Source organism: Grus americana, chromosome 12 (genome assembly GCF_028858705.1).
Source record: "Grus americana isolate bGruAme1 chromosome 12, bGruAme1.mat, whole genome shotgun sequence".
In the NCBI taxonomy this organism is placed as follows: Eukaryota; Metazoa; Chordata; class Aves; order Gruiformes; family Gruidae; genus Grus; species Grus americana.
In genome coordinates, this window is record NC_072863.1 from 14,143,325 (window position 1) to 14,160,951 (window position 17,627).

The following is a 17,627-nucleotide window of genomic DNA, read 5'->3' on the forward strand; positions in this document are numbered from 1 at the left end:
CCACTTTTCCACTGTTCTTGACCACTAAGTGCCTTATATATGTTCCTTTCTGGAAAGCTTATATCGATCCAAACCACATTAAAGACCATGTGAGCAGTGAGAGAGATCACAGTAGGATAAGGCAACATGACATTTGCTAACTCAGGACTCGACATGTGAAACCACCCCTGAAATTAAGGAAAGTTGACATGCAAACACAGAAAAGCATTTAAATACCTTACAGGTTACACACAGAAATTGCAGCACCTACCAAGAAACCTGCTCAAAATATGTGTGAAGGGAAGGGCACCTATAGATTTAGATATTTTTTTGTGAAAGAAGCCTGACAGTTTTTACTTATGCAGATATAGCTTCTGCTTTTCACCTACAAAAACTAATTCATATTTTATTGCTGAAACTGTCAAAAATACTGCAGGCAGGCTAGTCTTAACAAAGAAAACAGATTCTCACAGATATGCAAAAACATGTTAAAAAGGAAGGAAGAAAGGTTAGTCTAGAACTCCACAGAAGACAGGAAAGAAATGCAATGACAAAGAATTCCTCATTGAAAAGCAAGTTGTGTACTTGACTAAAACAGTTAGGTATTCAGGAAGATATTAAGGCTTAATCATATGTACTGTGCTCATGTTCTTGTCAAATCGGACGGAAGAATTCAAGCAAATGTAGTGATCACACATTTAAAATGTTTATTTTGACATGCTATGGAGCAGTATTCATTAGAGCATACACACGGAAACTGAACACTGAACAGAAAAGCCCAGCTTGCTAAATACTTCCAGATACCATTGTCAAGGCAGGTGAAAGATATTTCAAGATTAGGTGGCAAGAACAAAAGCAGCTGGATGTAACACCAGGTTACATCATGACCTATTTATAGGTACAACTCCATAGAGGAATAGGTATTCCTATCATAACATAACTTGTAGCTTTTAATTTGCTTATAAAATTATTTTTCCACAGTTTTCTGCATAGAGAATACAAAGTAAATTTAAATCTCTAAACACAAATTACTTTTAATTTTTTCAAACTAACAAGGCATGAAGGATGGTATTTTTTGCATCCTCCCCCCCCCCAAAAAAAAAAAAAGTTGTTGGCTGAAATGGAATAGACCCTGAGACCAGAATACAGTTATAACCATAAAGCTATGGTAATGCTTTCTCCCACAGCTTTTAGAGCTGTTTGATTTTGCACTGATATCAGGAAACAGTAATAGGAAACACAGGTAAGTTCTGAAATATGTTTTCTAATGAAATAGTGGAATCCAGTTCATATGTACTGACACACAAGAAAACATTCAGACTTTGTACGCAAAAGCTGCATCCATTTATCTAAAACTACTGCTGTTCAGAACAGCTCTCCCTAAACCAAGACCAAACTATCCCCATTCTTACACCTGCCTGAGACCAACATAGAGGAAGGAAGCAAACTGAGTTTTGGCTTTAGTCTCCTAAAACCTAATGAATAATCCTGGACCAATGCCTCTCACATCTGAAGTGCAATGATACATTACCAATACAGGCAGATCTCAGGCAGATCTTCCCTTCATACAAAAGCAACGTCAGAGAAGGAGACCTATTCGTCACAACAAAAAAAGGAGACCATTTTGAAATCTGTTTTTCCATGGCCTATGTAAAGCCTTTAAGAAAGAAAAAAAAAAAAAAGAAAAAAGAGAGAGAGACAGAGATGTTTCTGTTGTAAGTGATTCTCACTCCCTTTCCTCCCCTTCCAAGAAAGGGACAGCCAGTTGGAGGTACTGGCTAAGTACAAGTGGCAAATTTTGGCTATTGCTAGTCAGTACTTGCATTACACACATTTTTCTAAAAGGATGATTATAATAAATAATATTTCAGTCACTAGTTCCCATACGTGACTTTTCTTTATTTTAAAGTTCTTGCAAAAGTCTAGATGATGTCGAATCACCTTTATCAGTTCATAATGAGATGACATTATGTCATACCTGAGATGTACAAACCTGACTACCCAAAACACTGTAATACTGTGCAAGGTTCATAGATTGCTCCAGTATTCTGCTCAACATTAATTTCATTGTTTAGCAAAACTAAGTGCTTGGAGAGCAAAATTTAATGTATTTTAATTACTTGATGTTCTGCTCTCATGAGCTGTTACATCAGAAATTGAAAAAATGAGGAATCTTCCTCTATGAAGAATATTTCCAGACTAGGCATGTTCCTGTGCTTCATAACTTGTTTAAAATGTAGGTTGTGTAAAATTCTGTATAGGAATCTTTTTGCACAACATGGTTCATAAACATGAATAATGTTCAGCAACAATCCTGATGTTATATTTGCTCCCCTGCATACGCTAAGTAGCTTATTGTTGATATTGCTTTCCCCTGGCAAAAAATGTGTTTTGTCATTTCCTTCCTACACTTCTGTGTATGTAAAATCAGATTCCTTGTATTATATCATAACATTGAGAGAACTTAAAATTAAGAAATTGTCACATACAAATCTGATGTCTCCGTTTATATATATATACATACACTTGGAATGTTTTCAATAAAACCTTAACATTCTGAAAACCTGGTTTCCACAGATACTGCCAGTTGCAGTTACATTAATGCGCGTATTTTTATTTACATTCAAGAACAGTCAGATAGATAAATCCACAGCACCTATATGCAGATGGATGATATCCAGACAAAGTTAAAAAAATAAGTAAAGATTAACCAACTCTCATCTTGGTTTTGTCAAAAGTAAGATTATCTGACACTTTCTGAAAGAGATTAGACAAGCATATACAGATTTCAGGACTGTCATCCGTCATACCCTGAAGTACAGCCAGCACAGAACAATACATAGAATGTTATAAGATTTGTTTTATTACATAATTCAATTTCCTTCAGTCCTGACAGCATCAACTTAGACAAGCAGACAGAATGGTGATCATGGTAAAGATTTAAGATGTAGATGTATATTGACATCAAATAAAAAAGTTTTCATAACTTATAAAGAGTTGCATTATTTTTCAGAATAGGTAAGAAAATAGACCTTAACTTTGATAGAGACAGAGTATTTGATATGTCATGAAAATCATCTTTATTTCTGCAATACACGCAAAGTAACAGAATGATATAGAACACTGTTATGATTCACTATCACTTCCATTTACAAACATGGGACATGAGTGCTGTTATGATGACCTTCTAGTAATATTTACACAAAAAATCCTTGTCTTAAACTTCTTCCTCCAGGTCCAAGATTCTAGCCCCTATCTCCCACTTCCCAGTAATATCCCTTTAGCAGTAAGGAATGCACCTCTAATGTAAGGATATGCTGTACCATTTCTGATCCCAGCAAGTCAGAAGTCTTAAGAGAAAACAATAGGGAACACGATTCTCAAGCACAGGATGAGGACACTCAGTGCATACAGAGGATCTCAGCAAATACAAACCAAGTTTATTCCATAGAAACACAGTGGCCTAACCTCTTTAGCCACAGCAGATCAAGCTGTCCCTCATTCAAAGTTGCACATTTAAGTTTTATACCTGTCCCAAAGATGTGGTTTAGGATAGAGATAGTTTCCAGCATTATTTGAGGCAGGTATAGGAAAAAAGTGACTGCATTGTTTCTACAAGTGTCTTGTTCAAGACAATGCCAACTGAAGTTAGAAACCAATGAACACCTTTAAAACATACTAAAGGTCACATCCTTGGAAAAGGTATTTTCATGCCCGGTCCAACTCAGGATGAAGCAATTAAAACTTGCCAACCAGAAAGCTAAAGATTTTCCTTAGTGCAGTTATCTCCCTGTGCTCTTGCTATATATTTCACTGATGTGAATTACCTTCTATTTAGCCTAATTTTTCCAACTACTGAATTTAATAATTTAAAATATGTATGACAGGGAAAAAAAAAAGCAGAAAGCATAAGCAGACTGTAATTTAGATCAAATTAATATTAGTCCTTTAATCTACATCAGTGACAAAGGCTGCATCATTCTGCAGGCATTGGTGTCAATTGTCCTAATTCTCTCAGACTTTCATGCCCTAAATGGTACTTCCCAATGTCACCAGTAACACACAACCTTCTGATAGCAGCAATTGAATCAAACATCAAATTCTTAGTTCTTTGGGCACCAAGAGAAACAGAAGCACTGAACTTTGTGAGCTGCATTTATCAGCACTGTTAAACACCAGGAAGGGTAAGATGTTCTCTGTCTCTTTTGCTATCCACCTCCATTCCTTGTTGGAAATGGAGTACTGAATGCTTTTTTATCCAAGACACTTGTTCGGGGAGGGCACTGCTGCTCTTGATGCTAACAGTGTGACTTGCTCCTTAACTCTTCCAACCAAAAAAAGAAAAAAAACCCGAACGCTGAATCACAGTCCCTTTTTCTTTGTTTCTGATCAAGTTCATACTGTCTTTTGATTGCAGCCTCCTGTGGATTCTCACTTCTACACAGTACAGCACTCTTTTTCCTCTACCGAAAACTGTATTGTGTAGTGTTTGGAGAATGTCTTTGTCCTCAATATCAGGAGGATAAGAGAAGGGAATTCTACTTGGTTTCATTTCATCCTTGTAGGATTGGCATGAGAAAAAATCCAGTAGTCAAAAGGAAGAAAAAAATCCTGACTGTAGAAAACCTGAAAAAAAACAAAAGAAATAAGACCTACCTCATCATAGATATTTTATTTACCTTAGTGTACTTTTTACTATTGTTTTACTGGATGCTGCAATTTCAGCATATTTCGTCATATTTTCCTTGGCAAATTTCTTACCCTTACTCAGTAAAGCTGAAAAACTGACTTGTTAATGAATATATGATTGCTAAAAGAAAAGCAGTATGTCTTTTCTGTAAATTCTTTTATTATGCATAGAACTATTTATTAATGTACTGTAACTAGGACACTAACTGGTAATAATGACTGATGTCTTTGGATTTGCTACTTAGGTGTTCTGTTGTATGTAAGCCACTTAAGCATGATTGTTTCAATTGTGAAGTCATAAATTACTTAAAAATATTTTTAAAATAGATTTAAAATTGAATACAAACATCTATATTGGCACTTATAGGCTTAAGAATACTGTGTTGTTGCTGTTTTTTCTTTTAAATAAGGGTATAAATTGAATTTTCAAAGAAACAATCCTGTTTTAATTTGTACTAGGTTTTTATATAGTAAGTCAAAGTATTGAAATATATTTAAAACAATGTACAGACAAATGTGTTGGGGCATCTTTTCAAATCACACATTTTAAGTCATAAATAGCATTACTATATTATCATACATATAAGATACATCTTTTAAAAAACAGTGCTTCTTAAAGATAAGACTCCATAATCAAAATGCTGAGATAACACAGGATTCAGTGGGGTTTTCTCCCTTCTGATAGAAGGAGATTTCCAAACTGTTGACAAAGTATTCTTATGTTAGTAGCATGGGTACAGAGGTAAAGGAGCTGGACAACTAGACATGATTTATTCTGTATTAATTGAGAAACCTGGACAGGTAAGTCATTCCAGACCTTCCAGGTCCTTTTCAGAAATTCATGCATTTTCTGGAAAAACCCGCCTCCTCCTCAAACAGCCAGAAAAATCATGATCCATTCAGGTTATTTTTCAGCTTGCCCCACACAGCTCTCCTCTCCTTCTCTGCCATCTTAGACTAATGACGTTCTTCTATTGCCATCTCCCTTCAAATATATTCTGCACTTCCCCTCCATCTCCTATATCAAAGTCTCCTTGATAAGACTCTGAAAAGTTTATCCATCTCTGCCTTTATTCTAACTGCCAGCTCCTTCCCCATGGCCTTCCAGCTGAGTGTGCAGCAGAGCTCCTCAGCTGGAACAGTAATTTTGGATCACCAGCCACCTGCTCAGCCACCTCTATCACAGCCAAGTGTCCTGCTCTTTCCCAAGAGCAAAGAAGCAAATCCAAAATTTCAGTGTGCTAATTTAGAAGACACTTCATCCTTTAATTTTCTTCCTGATAAAATTTAGGTATTATGGATCAGGTTCGCATTTGCAGTTATTTAGAAAAGTTCCTTTCAGATCAGGCCTTACCATGTCAAGAGATGAGCAGTTGAAATAATTATGTCCCTAACAACCTGAAATGACAAGGAAAATACAAAATCTGATGAAAGTTTTACCAACACATATGGCATAGATCTAAATGCTGGTTATCGGACTCAGTTATAAGGCTGCATCCATCACAATTTTTAATTTAATGTGTTTTGTATAAATATGGAAATGTTATTGAATGAACCATAAAGAAAAGGCAATTTTAGATAATCATACATCTTGAATCTCTGAAGAGTTTTTATAAAAGGGAGAAGTATTGCAAAGATCAAGTATGTCCTTTTCTTTCTGCTTCTCACAAACACACAGCACATCATTTCTATCAGCCATTCAATAAACTGAAGAACGCAGGGAAATGGTGCACTGTTGACTGCAGTAACAGTACAGAAAAGACCATTTGTACTAAAGTAATTCTCCTCCTATTGTATTATAACTGTATGCAGCTTTGAACACATTGTAAGTTAGGCAGAGAAAATGGAAAAAAGTAATAATTTCTTACATGATAGATGTTATGGCATTTGCAGGAGTACATTGTCAGACACAAAAACATTTTAAAACAATTTCAATGGCATAGCAGCACAGAAAAACTTCTTATAAGCAAAATGTTTCTTTGACAGGGAAATCTATCGCAGATAATCCAGCACAGTGTACATGTTGAATCATCTTGTTGAAATGCTTATCAACAGGGCATTCAAAATAGGCAGCTTACATTTTTTTCCTGATTATTAGAAATGGGATTACAAATATCCCAGTGGGCAGAAAATGTTTGCATTATGAAGCTAAAAATCAGTTAAGAAATTCGGAAGGGTACAGATTCTTAAATCCTCAAAGCTCTGCCATTGCCTAGATAGAGAGTTTGCATTCAGGCTCTTTCAAGCCAGATGCTTTATAATATATTTCAGTTTGCCAGCACTTTAAACTACTGATAAAAGCCATAATATTAGTAAAGAATTTGTGCATATGTTGAAGTATTTTCTCATCTAGTAAAAGACTTACACACAGGCTTATTTTTGTTCACAGATTGATATGCTTTGCTGCGTCTCGGCTACAATAGTCTGCTGAATTGGAAACACTTTGAGAGCTTCCAGTGTCTTATCCAATAGATTTTATTTACGGGAACATAGCTGAACTAAAGACTGCTATAAAAAATAATTTCTGACATGTCATTTCCATAAACTGATAATAGCCTTTTGATTATTCTTTGCAATTCTCCAGCAACCTAGAAGGTAGGTGCCTGGATAGACAAAACATCTACCATTTTAATGTAGTCAACCTTCCTTAGAAACCATATCCTTTGTATTTTTAAATACATTATGCTGCTTTTATTTACTATCAAGGTAAGTTCACAGCCTGGTGTCAAAAAAGACATCAGTCATAGTATTTAACACTCTTGAAAATAGGGGAGTTAATTTTATGAAGAAAAAATATCAATTAGTTCTATTCAATTTCACCTACAGTAAATCCCATACAAATTCCAAGTGTACATCATCATGAAACAATTCAAATAGATTTGCATATAAATAGGGTATCAAGCCAAAGCATTAATTCACAATTTTTTAAATTGTGAATTACAAATGCACTGCAATAAGAGACAAAAAAGCCGATACTGCTAAACACAAATTTACCATTTTCCTTAGCATTATACTTGCCTGCCATGTTTGGATTAATTAGTTCTTTATCTCAAGCAGATTCAAAAGATGTTATGGCAAATTAATTTTCTGAAGCAGGCCAACATAACTAAAGGCCCCAGCCACCCATTGCGTCAAATCAGAAAAGAGGGAAAGGGTGACAGGAGAAAGAGGGCAGCAAGAGAAAAAGGAAAGCCTGGTCAGTTACTTAACCTGGGAACAGAAAGCTGATACCTAAACCCAAAGCAATTCTTTGCAAGTGGTATATCAGCTGTATTGTATTCCTTGCTCTTGACTTCAGTGGCAGTAAACTAGCTCTCAGAGCTCCTCACTGGGAGTGGCCAGGCGCTCTGTATACTTGAATTCTACTGGCAAATTCCCAAATCCTAAACATTGTTGTTTATGAGGAAGGTCAACAAACCCCAGGAAATTAATTCTGACTCTTTTTAAAATTTTAAAAAAATGTCCTTTGAGCTTCAGTCACATCGCTGCATGTCCTTTGCTGATTTGTGTCAAAAGATTTTAATTCAGGTGCTCTTGTATTTACATGGTAAATTGTTTTGCCAGAGGCCAGAAAGAAACAGAGACACACCCAGATGAAAACAATATAATATTAAAATGCTGTTATCTGGCGCAGCGAAAAGTCAGGGTAAAACATCTCTCTTCAAGCAGAGGTGTTAGTAAAATGGTTTTTCCATGCATTCTGCCCCCTTTCTATATTTTATCTCAGATTCTGAATTCAATCTTAATATCACAGATGTAGCAAGACAGCCACTGAGTTGTTGTATTCTTATTTTGGTCTCACTTTGTCCTCAATGCAAATTGCAAGAAAACCTAAGAAAGTATATTTTATTCCTAACTTGATCTACGCTGCTGTGTTTTAGCAGGTATCAGTGAGTCAGCTGGCATAATCAGGTATTACTGGCAATAAACATTTTCAGAGCAGAGTTGTTTCAGTTGTTACCAGGCTAACATTTGACCTTGGTTCCTTAAAATTGTACCACTTTGCTTAGTCAGCCATTACTAACTTTGGGGGGATGGGTGGTATTGTAGGAAAGGATTGCTCTTCGTTCTGTGCAGTTCTTCCTTAATTGATCAATCTCCTTTTCTCATAAAGGTACACGCATATGCACACAGACACAGTTGAGTTTACAAAGGTAGCAGTGGCCATCTGGCAGTTGCAAAATGATCATTTTGAGCAAGGAGAGGATGCATAAACCTTTGAGATGTCCTTTAACAACTGCTGGTGGTATTCTGTTGGGAAAATGTGGGCTACACTAATAACCCTGTTAATGGCCAGCACTAACATGTGCATTCACCAACTTCGAAAGCACCAGCAGCAAAGTATGACACCCACTAGGACTCCACAGACTGAGCTGATAACTGTGCTAATGTCCAGCAATTACAAGTGTATTCAGGTCCATCACCACATATGCAACTAGGATTTCTAAGCAACTTTTTTTTTTTTAATTAGATAATTACTAAAAATCAAAATGGCACCAATTATTTAGAAAGTAGTTTTAATCACTTTACCTGGAACAATTTTGTTTCCTAACGAGAACAGATTTTATGAGATTTCAGTAAATTCCTCATGCCCTTGACTTAAATTTACCAACACTGAAATGGTGCAACAAATAGGTTAGCTTTGCAGCCATTTAAAAACATGACAGTGTTAATAATCCTACTGTTAAAGATTTCAGGGCTCAACCTTTCAGCACTGAGCTATAGGGTCCCCATTCTCTGCACATTTGCTTTGACAAGACCAACTTAACATCCAGTCCCTAGTCACCATTTCCCACCACCGCACTACAGTCCACCTTCTCTCCAATTCTGATGATACTTGTGAATTCATGCTGTAAACTAGTCACCAAAATGATCCATTAAAAATAATGCGTGCACCTACACTTTTGGGGGGAGAGGTCATTAAATTCTGTGAAACAAAAGGTTTGTAGAAGATGAGAAGGGAAAATACTGTTCACAGAACACAGAAGGTATATCCTTTTCTAAGCCATCTAGAAAAACACAAGCAGCACCTACAGCAGGCTGAATGTTTTACTTTGCATTAACATACTGGAGGAGCACTGGCTTGGTCAAATCACTTCTCGGCATTTTGGCTAAGGTCAAGTGTGGTGTAACTGCAGCACCTCAGCTTGGGAAAGAACACCAGAGGGGTGGTAACTTCGTAATCTATTGTATTGAGTCTGGCTGAGATGGAGTTAATTTTCCCCATGTTGTGGGGGCCCTCATAGTGCTGTGCGTTGTAGAAAGGTGTTGATAACACACCCAGTGTTTTGGCTATCACTGAGCAGTGCTGGCACACATCAAGGCTGTCTCTCCAACATTCCCCCCACCCTGCCCCCAGCAGTATGCAAGGGGGATGGGCAAGATCTTGGGAGAAGACACAGCCAGGACAGCTGACCCAAACTGACCAAAGGGATATTCCATATCATATGACATCTGCTCAGCAATAAAATCTAAGTGAATGGAGGAGGAAGGGGGGCATTCATTATTTACGTTTGTCTTCTGGAGCAACTGCTGCATGTACTGAAGCCCTGCTTCCTGGGAAGTGGCTGGACATCATCTGCTGATGGTACGTAGAGAATAAATCTTTTGTTTTCCTTTGCTTCTGCATGCAGCCTTTTGCTTTATTAAATTGCCTTTATCTTGACCCATGAGGGGTTTTTTTATTCTGTCTTATTTTCTCCTCCCTGTCCAGCTGAGGAGGGGAGTGATAGAGCCACTTGGTGGGCACCTGGCGTCCAGCCAAGGTCAACCCACCACATCCATATATTACTAGAGGAAGGAAGGAAGTTTCTGTTGATGACCTCAGTAACTATCACCTTGAACACAAGAATTCTACTTAGCTATAAATCTATTTAGATTTCCGCAGGAATAAGTAATGGGTGAAATAAAACACGGTCTTTAACTACACAGAGTATGTGTCTGTTTTGTTTCCAGCCACAGTTGAAGCATCAAATACTTGTAAAATATGCTTGACAAAGATCTTTCACTATATAAGGAAAATCAAGCATGTCTCACTGGTATTCCATCTCCTAATAAATCCCTGTAAAGTTATAAACAGCTTTCACACATTTAATCAACCATATACCAAATTGTCACCTCAACAATAAAATGTGGTTTTTTGGGGGAAAAAGCATTAATCATACTGCAGTGCAATATAGTTTGAAATGTGTTCTGTGAAGACATAAAATAGCTATTGAAGAAAGCAGGATAAAAAGTGTCAGAATGCTTTAGTTACAAGACCTCATTCATTGCTGGAATAATGACAGAACTCACTGGGGCTGAGCAGCAAATGTTCAAGATACAAATCTAGTCATTCTCTTAAATAGAAAAAGAATGGGAAAAATATTTCTAGTTACATCTGAAGTTACAATTTAACAGAACAGTATAGAGAAATGTAAGGATCTCTTATTAAAATTCAAATTGGCAGCATACAGTTTTATGGATGCTTACTACATCTACCAGTATCACAAAGCTTGGAGTTCCTCTAATAAGCACGTAAAAAGTTGATACATTAAAATTATTATCATTTTAAGTTAGTGATAAGCTGCAGGTCAATAAGGAATCATAACAACTTAATTACAAATATGATATTGTTCAAAGTATCCATTATTTCTAATAATAAATCACAATCTATAGATGCTTAGTGAGTGATAAAATATTTAACTTGTAGAACAATAGACATCAGTTATTTCTAAATAAGAAACAGTCATGCAGAAGAAAGCAAATAATTGCAATCTAGTTGTATCTAGATTGTAACTGCTAGGTTTTGTGAAATGTGGAAACTGCCTCATATGAACAGTTCTACTTTTAAATCCAATATATTTTGAATTCTCTTCTGTATGCTGAACATTTCAAAAGGAATAGGGAGGAAGTAACCAAAAGCCTGTAGGTCAGGGTGTTTGCCTGAGAGCCGAACGTCTAAATCATCTTGACTGAGAGAGGAATTTACTAAAAGTCTTGAAAATTAATAGAATTTGATTTTCCTTTGTCTTCCATGTCTTGGCATCATAAAGCTCCATCTCACCAGAGTGCAGAATTTTCTACCCTACTCACGAAAGCGTAAGTTGTCCCAGCTTCACATAACCTTCCCAATGCCTTTTTTCCAACCTACCTACCATCATATTTTACTGAAGCTTCTAATAACAAGTAGACAGAAGAAAACTAATTGTGTTCAATTTTTTCCTGGTTTATTTTTAGGCAGGATAGTTGCTTATTTTTATGAAATAAGATTTACTAAGTATAGTCAATACCACTTTCATTACTCTACCAACAAGATGAGTTCCAGGGAATATTCAATGGTGGCCAAAAGCAATGCTGCACGTGCTATTATATCCAACAATATTCAGTTCAGTAAATTGTCCTTTATTGCAGCTATTACTGGATTATGAAAATCTTATTACTAATTGATTATTAATTCAGAATAATGTAATACGTTTTCAGAGAATGCCAAACAGCCAGCAAACACAATGTTAAATCAATACTTATCTCTTACCTGTTTCATTCATCATCTTCAAGTCCCACTACACCAAATACAAAAGGTTAAAAAAACCCTCTTTCTAGCAGTAGATAGAGATGGGAGACAAATAAATCAATATAAGAGTAAATAAAAATGAACCGGAGAACAGAAGACTACTCATAATGTTAAAGTAGAACAGCTGCGAGAATCCAAACATTTACAGACATTTCTTCAGCTGTCCTGCACTCCTTTTCAATAGTAGATTTTTTTTTATCTAAGTCTGACTTTATTCCTTTAAGTATTTTGTGTTGTTAAGATGTACCATAATGTGAAACACATTACCCTGGAGTTTTCTTGATCAATCCCTGCATATTAAGGGAATTTTTTCTGGGAAAGTTTATTTCTTTACCCTGAGTTTCAACATAGGCTACTCTAAATTTGGTATGTAACTAAAAAGCCCCAGGGCTAAGAATAAGAAGATATCTGCCAGAGACTATATGGCCTTATATGCAGATACATACACTACTTCAGCAGGGTTCTGCAAAGATTAGCTCTATAATTTTCAGGAAGTTCTTTGAGTTTATTGGCTGCCACATACTTTAAGAGCCTCAGAGACTACTTTTATTTTACAGATGTATAACATTACTTCTAATAACAAGCTTTCATTTAAACAGCTACTCATGTCTATCTGTATGAACAGATAGGAAGGACTTTTGTTTTATTTTCAGGAGAACATACATGAAAGCACAGCAAGTGTACTACTACCTGTCTACCTTACCCAACTGTAGATTTCAATTTACAGCCAGACTATTCTGGTGGCTGAATAAATCATGTACTTTTCCCACACACACACACAATTTAACTTCCACAAAGAACACTTATCCATTATGAATTCAAGTTGACTTTAGAAATAAGGGATAATTTTGTTTAGTTTGTATCTGTAAATTACACATGATTTCACCAACATCAAGGAGGATACACAGACACAAACATCCAGAACTAAAAGATGCACCGCCCAGATTCAAAAGGTGGTCCAAAAGAATCTTCCAAATGAGAAAATGAAAATTAATTTGGGAAATATATACAGTTCCCATAGCTCCAAATTTTCCAGAATTCAGAGATTCCCTTGGATTATCTGCTGGATCCATAGACAAGAATCTCTGTCTTTGTAAAGTTTCAGGTTCTTAAACACTGTTTCTATATTTCCAAGTTAAGCAAGCACTAACTACTTGAAATTAGAAGCTCCCATTTTAGATGAAGCTCCCATTTTAGACTCCCCTCGAGTCACTGAGGGGAGCTGCTCTGGAGCTGGCCTTGCCCACAGCAGACTTCAGGAGAGCAGACTTTGGCCTCTTCAGTGATCTGCTTGGTAGAATACCATGGGACAAAGACCTGGAAGGAAGAGGGGCCCAAGACAGCTGGCTAATATTCAAGGGTCACCTCCTCCAAGCTCAGGAGCAATGCATCCCAACAAAGAGGAAGTCAAGCAAAAACACCAAGAGGCCCCCATGGATGAACAAGGAGCTCCTGTGCAAACTCAAACATAAAAATGAAGCCTACAGAGGGTGGAAGCAAGGGCAGGTAGCCTGGGAAAAATACAGAGAAACTGTCCAAGCAACCGGGGATCAGGTTAGGAAAGCTAAAACCCTGATAGAATTAAATCTGGCCAGGGGTGTCAAGGGCAACAAGAAAAGCTTCTATAGGGACATCAGTGATAACAGGAAGACTATGGAAAGTGTGGGGCCTCTCTGGAAGGAAACGGTAGATACGGTTAACCAGGTGTCCTCATTTTCACTGAGATAATTTTCTTTCTAGTATCTGGTATAGAGCCATATTTTGTACTTAGAATAATATTGATAACACACTGATGTTTTTAGCTGTTGCTAGGTAGTTGTAGCGTCTACACTAAGTCAAGGACTTGTCAGCTTCTCACATCCTGCCAGGTGCACAAGAAGCTGGGAGAGCACAGCCAGGACAGCTGGCCCAGACTGGCCAAAGGATATTCCCTACCATGTAATGTCATGCTCCGGATATAACTGGGGAAGCTAGCTGGGAGGCAGATTCACCACTTGGAAACACACTGGGCATCAGGGGATTTTTTTTCCACATATGGTGAGCAATTGCATTTTTGCATCACTTGTTTATTATTATTATCTTTTGTTATCCTATTAAACTGTCTTTTATCTCAACCCATGAGGTGTGGGGGTTTTTTCCCATTCTCCTCCCCAATCCACTAGGGGGTGAGGGGTGAGCAAGCGGCTGGGTGGTGCTTAGTTACTGGCTGGAGTTAAAACACAACACTGGGATATGGAGATACTCATCCTTGTGTCTAAATTGGAGAGACATGGATTTGACAGATGGATCACTCAGTAGATAAAGAATTGGCTGGATGGTCACACTCAAAGAATTGCGGTCAACGGCTCAATGGCCAAGTGGAGATCAGTGACAAATTGTGTTACCCAGGGGTTGGTACTGGCACTGGCACTGTTTAACATCTTTGTCAGCAATATGGACAGTGGGACTGACTGCACCCTCAGCAAGTTTGCTGATGACACTAAGCTGTGTGGTGCAGTCAACGTGCTAGAGTGAAGGGATGCCATCCAGAGGGACCTTGACAGGCTGGAGAGGTGGGCCTGTGTGAACTTCATGAAAGTCAACAAGGCCAAGTGCAAGATCCTGCACATGGCTCGGGGCAATGCCAAGCACAACTACAGGCTGGGCGGGGAATGGATTGAGAGCAGCCCTGAGGGTGAGGACTTGGGGGTGTTGGTGGACAAGAAGCTCAATATGACCTGGCAATTTGCACTTGCAGCCCAAAAAGCTAACCATATCTTGGGCTGCATCAAAAGAAGCGTGACCAGCAGGTCAAGGAAGGTGATTCTCCCCCTCTACTCTGCTCCCATGGGACCCCACCTGGAATACTACTTCCAGCTCTGGGGGCCCTAGTACAAGAAAGACATGGAGCTGTTGGAGTAAGTCCAGAGGAGGGCTGTGAAGCTGATCAGAGGGATGGAGCACCTCTCCTATGAGGACAGGCTGAGAGAGTTGGGGTTGTTCAGCCTGGAGAGGAGAAGCCTCCAGGGAGACCTTATAGCAGCCTTCCAGTACCTGAAAGGGCCTACAAGAAAGCTGGAGAGGGACTATTTGCAAGGACATGTAGTGACAGGACAAGGGGTAATGGGTTTAAGCTGAACAAGGGTTGATTTAGATTAGATGTTAGAAAGAAATTCTTTACTGTGAGTGTGGTGAGGCACTGGAACAGGTTGCCCAGAGAAGCTGTGGATGCCCCATCCCTGGCAGTGTTCAAGGCCAGGTCGGATGGGGCTTTGGGCAACCTGGTCTAGTGGAGGGTGTCCCTGCCCATGGGGGTTAGAACTAGATGATCTTTAAGGTCCCTTCTGACTCAAACCATTCTATGATTCTATGAACAATAAATTCTTCTTTATTTGCTCATGGTATGGACAGAAAAAGACATCAAATTAATAGTTTATGGCAGTCATCTGAGGTCAGTGCATCTATATTGATGATCTGATGTTTGGCCTACATACCTGCTCTTTTGCCAAGCACACAAACACTATCAGTTATGGAATAACAATAGGGGGTTTTTGACTATATAATGATTTCCAATATTCATAAATTCAACTCTTTCCCTCCCCAGCAACTGCCAAAGCACATGTCCATGTAGTTGCTCTCCAAAATGTTTCAATAAGTGATTTAGTTTGGAGGGTGGGATTACAACCATTTAAGTAACCTGAATCATTTTAGGAGAACCACGTTCATGAGAGGCTATAAAGGAATTTAACATAGCAAATCTGAGAGAAGGGCTCAGCAATGAGCAGCTGAGGGTGGTCTCCTCTCCATGTGACTGAGTCACAAAGTGACTTTAGTTCTTTAGGTAATAAATTGATTACAAGGAGATAGAAGTGAACAGTCTGTAAAGTCATAGGTACTATATAAGTCCAAAGTACCTTCACCTCAACAATACATGACAATGGTTTATTTTAATAAATTCCCTTTCCTCATAAATTTCTTTTCCTGCCCAAGGGTAAAGGTGAACTGTCCTTATCTGAAAAGCTCCTAGTGAAAAAAGGACAGAAAAACAATAGGCAGATTTTGCTGCCAAATGTACAAGAACAATGTGGGCTGACTGTAGTTAAGGTGGGTTCAATTGTTTAAAATTACTAGAAGAGAATAAAGCTATCTACTTGAAATGGCAGATATCTGAATGCTTGGAAAGACTGAGTCTCTTAAACTGAAATAAACTCTTTGCAAGTATGTGTCATATATGAATGTTAAATAAAGCAGCTACTCCTATGAAAGTAAGTGCAGTTTAAGTTGATACTGAATATGTTTTGCCAAATTTTATGCAAAGAGAGTAGGTTCACAAAGGTCAACTTTAGCCAAGGGAAATCTAACTCTCTAGGCTCCCCCAAGGGTAATTTAGAACATCTGAAGTTAGCCTCCAGGTTTGAATTGTTCTCACACTAACGAGCTAGAGAGAGAGAGACAGAGACTGAATGAATTAGAGCCTTGAAAAATTTACACTGTGTGCAGCAGCAAAATAGTGCACAAAGAGCTCTGAGAGACTGCCATAACTTAGAGCAATCACTTTGCAAATGGATCTGTTTGCAGTGTGTTCAGACATCCAGACTAGACTTAATCTGGCTAACTTGAATGCCATTAACAAAGTTGCAACAACACAGTCTTTAGCATGAAGAGACAGGTACAACTGCAAAGCTTAATTTAAGAACCTAACCAAGTGTTCTAATTAAACTGGTTAATCCTTACAACTGTCTACAGATGACTGACAAGACAGGCTTAGCTTGTTGAGAACTCAGAGAAGGATCCTAAGTTATGGTCTCTGCATTCATGATTAATCCATAATACTAGTCCTGAAAAAACAAAACACAGATGTAAAAAGTCTCAGAATTGTGTCCTTTACACAGAAAACTGAAGTTGCAACAGTGCGCTACTGCTGTAGGAACAGAGCGAGCTGACTCAGCTGCCTCTATAAGTCTCACAAGCTGGTTAATACTGTTAGATAAGTGCTCAAGTCTACCAAATTACTAAATTAAGTTAAATATAAATGATGATGATGTGGGCTTCTCTAGCCACACAGAAATTATGTCAGGAAGGTCTTTACCCTTCCTTGCTATGACTTGAAATTTATACATCAAAAATTAGAACTGATATTTCATTTTCTGGAGGAGGCAAAGGAGAGAAAGTATGCAATTTAAGCTGTGGGACAGACTTTGTTTTCCTGTTTTGTTATTTCTCCCATTTCTCATGATGCCCCCAAAAGATAAATAGATACTTAGGCAACTTCTGAGTCAGTGTGTACTCCCTGCACTAAATACAGGAGTGGAGCTTGGAGGATCTACTCACATGGAGCTGGCTTAGCTAACGCAGGTGGATGGGATCATATCATAAAGCAAGAGCACTGAAGGCATATTCTTATAGGATTTAGTTTTACACCACTACA

General features: G+C 37.9%; 1 long non-coding RNA gene across 1 annotated transcript in view; it reads right to left on the minus strand.

The window, feature by feature from the left end:
- Positions 1-4,514: 4,514 nt before the first annotated feature.
- Positions 4,515-17,627, minus strand: part of LOC129212012 (uncharacterized) — a 110,018-nt gene continuing 96,905 nt past the window's right edge. The window contains exon 5 of the long non-coding RNA XR_008579045.1: positions 4,515-4,605. This is a non-coding gene — a long non-coding RNA (uncharacterized LOC129212012). The remainder of the gene's footprint in view (positions 4,606-17,627) is intronic.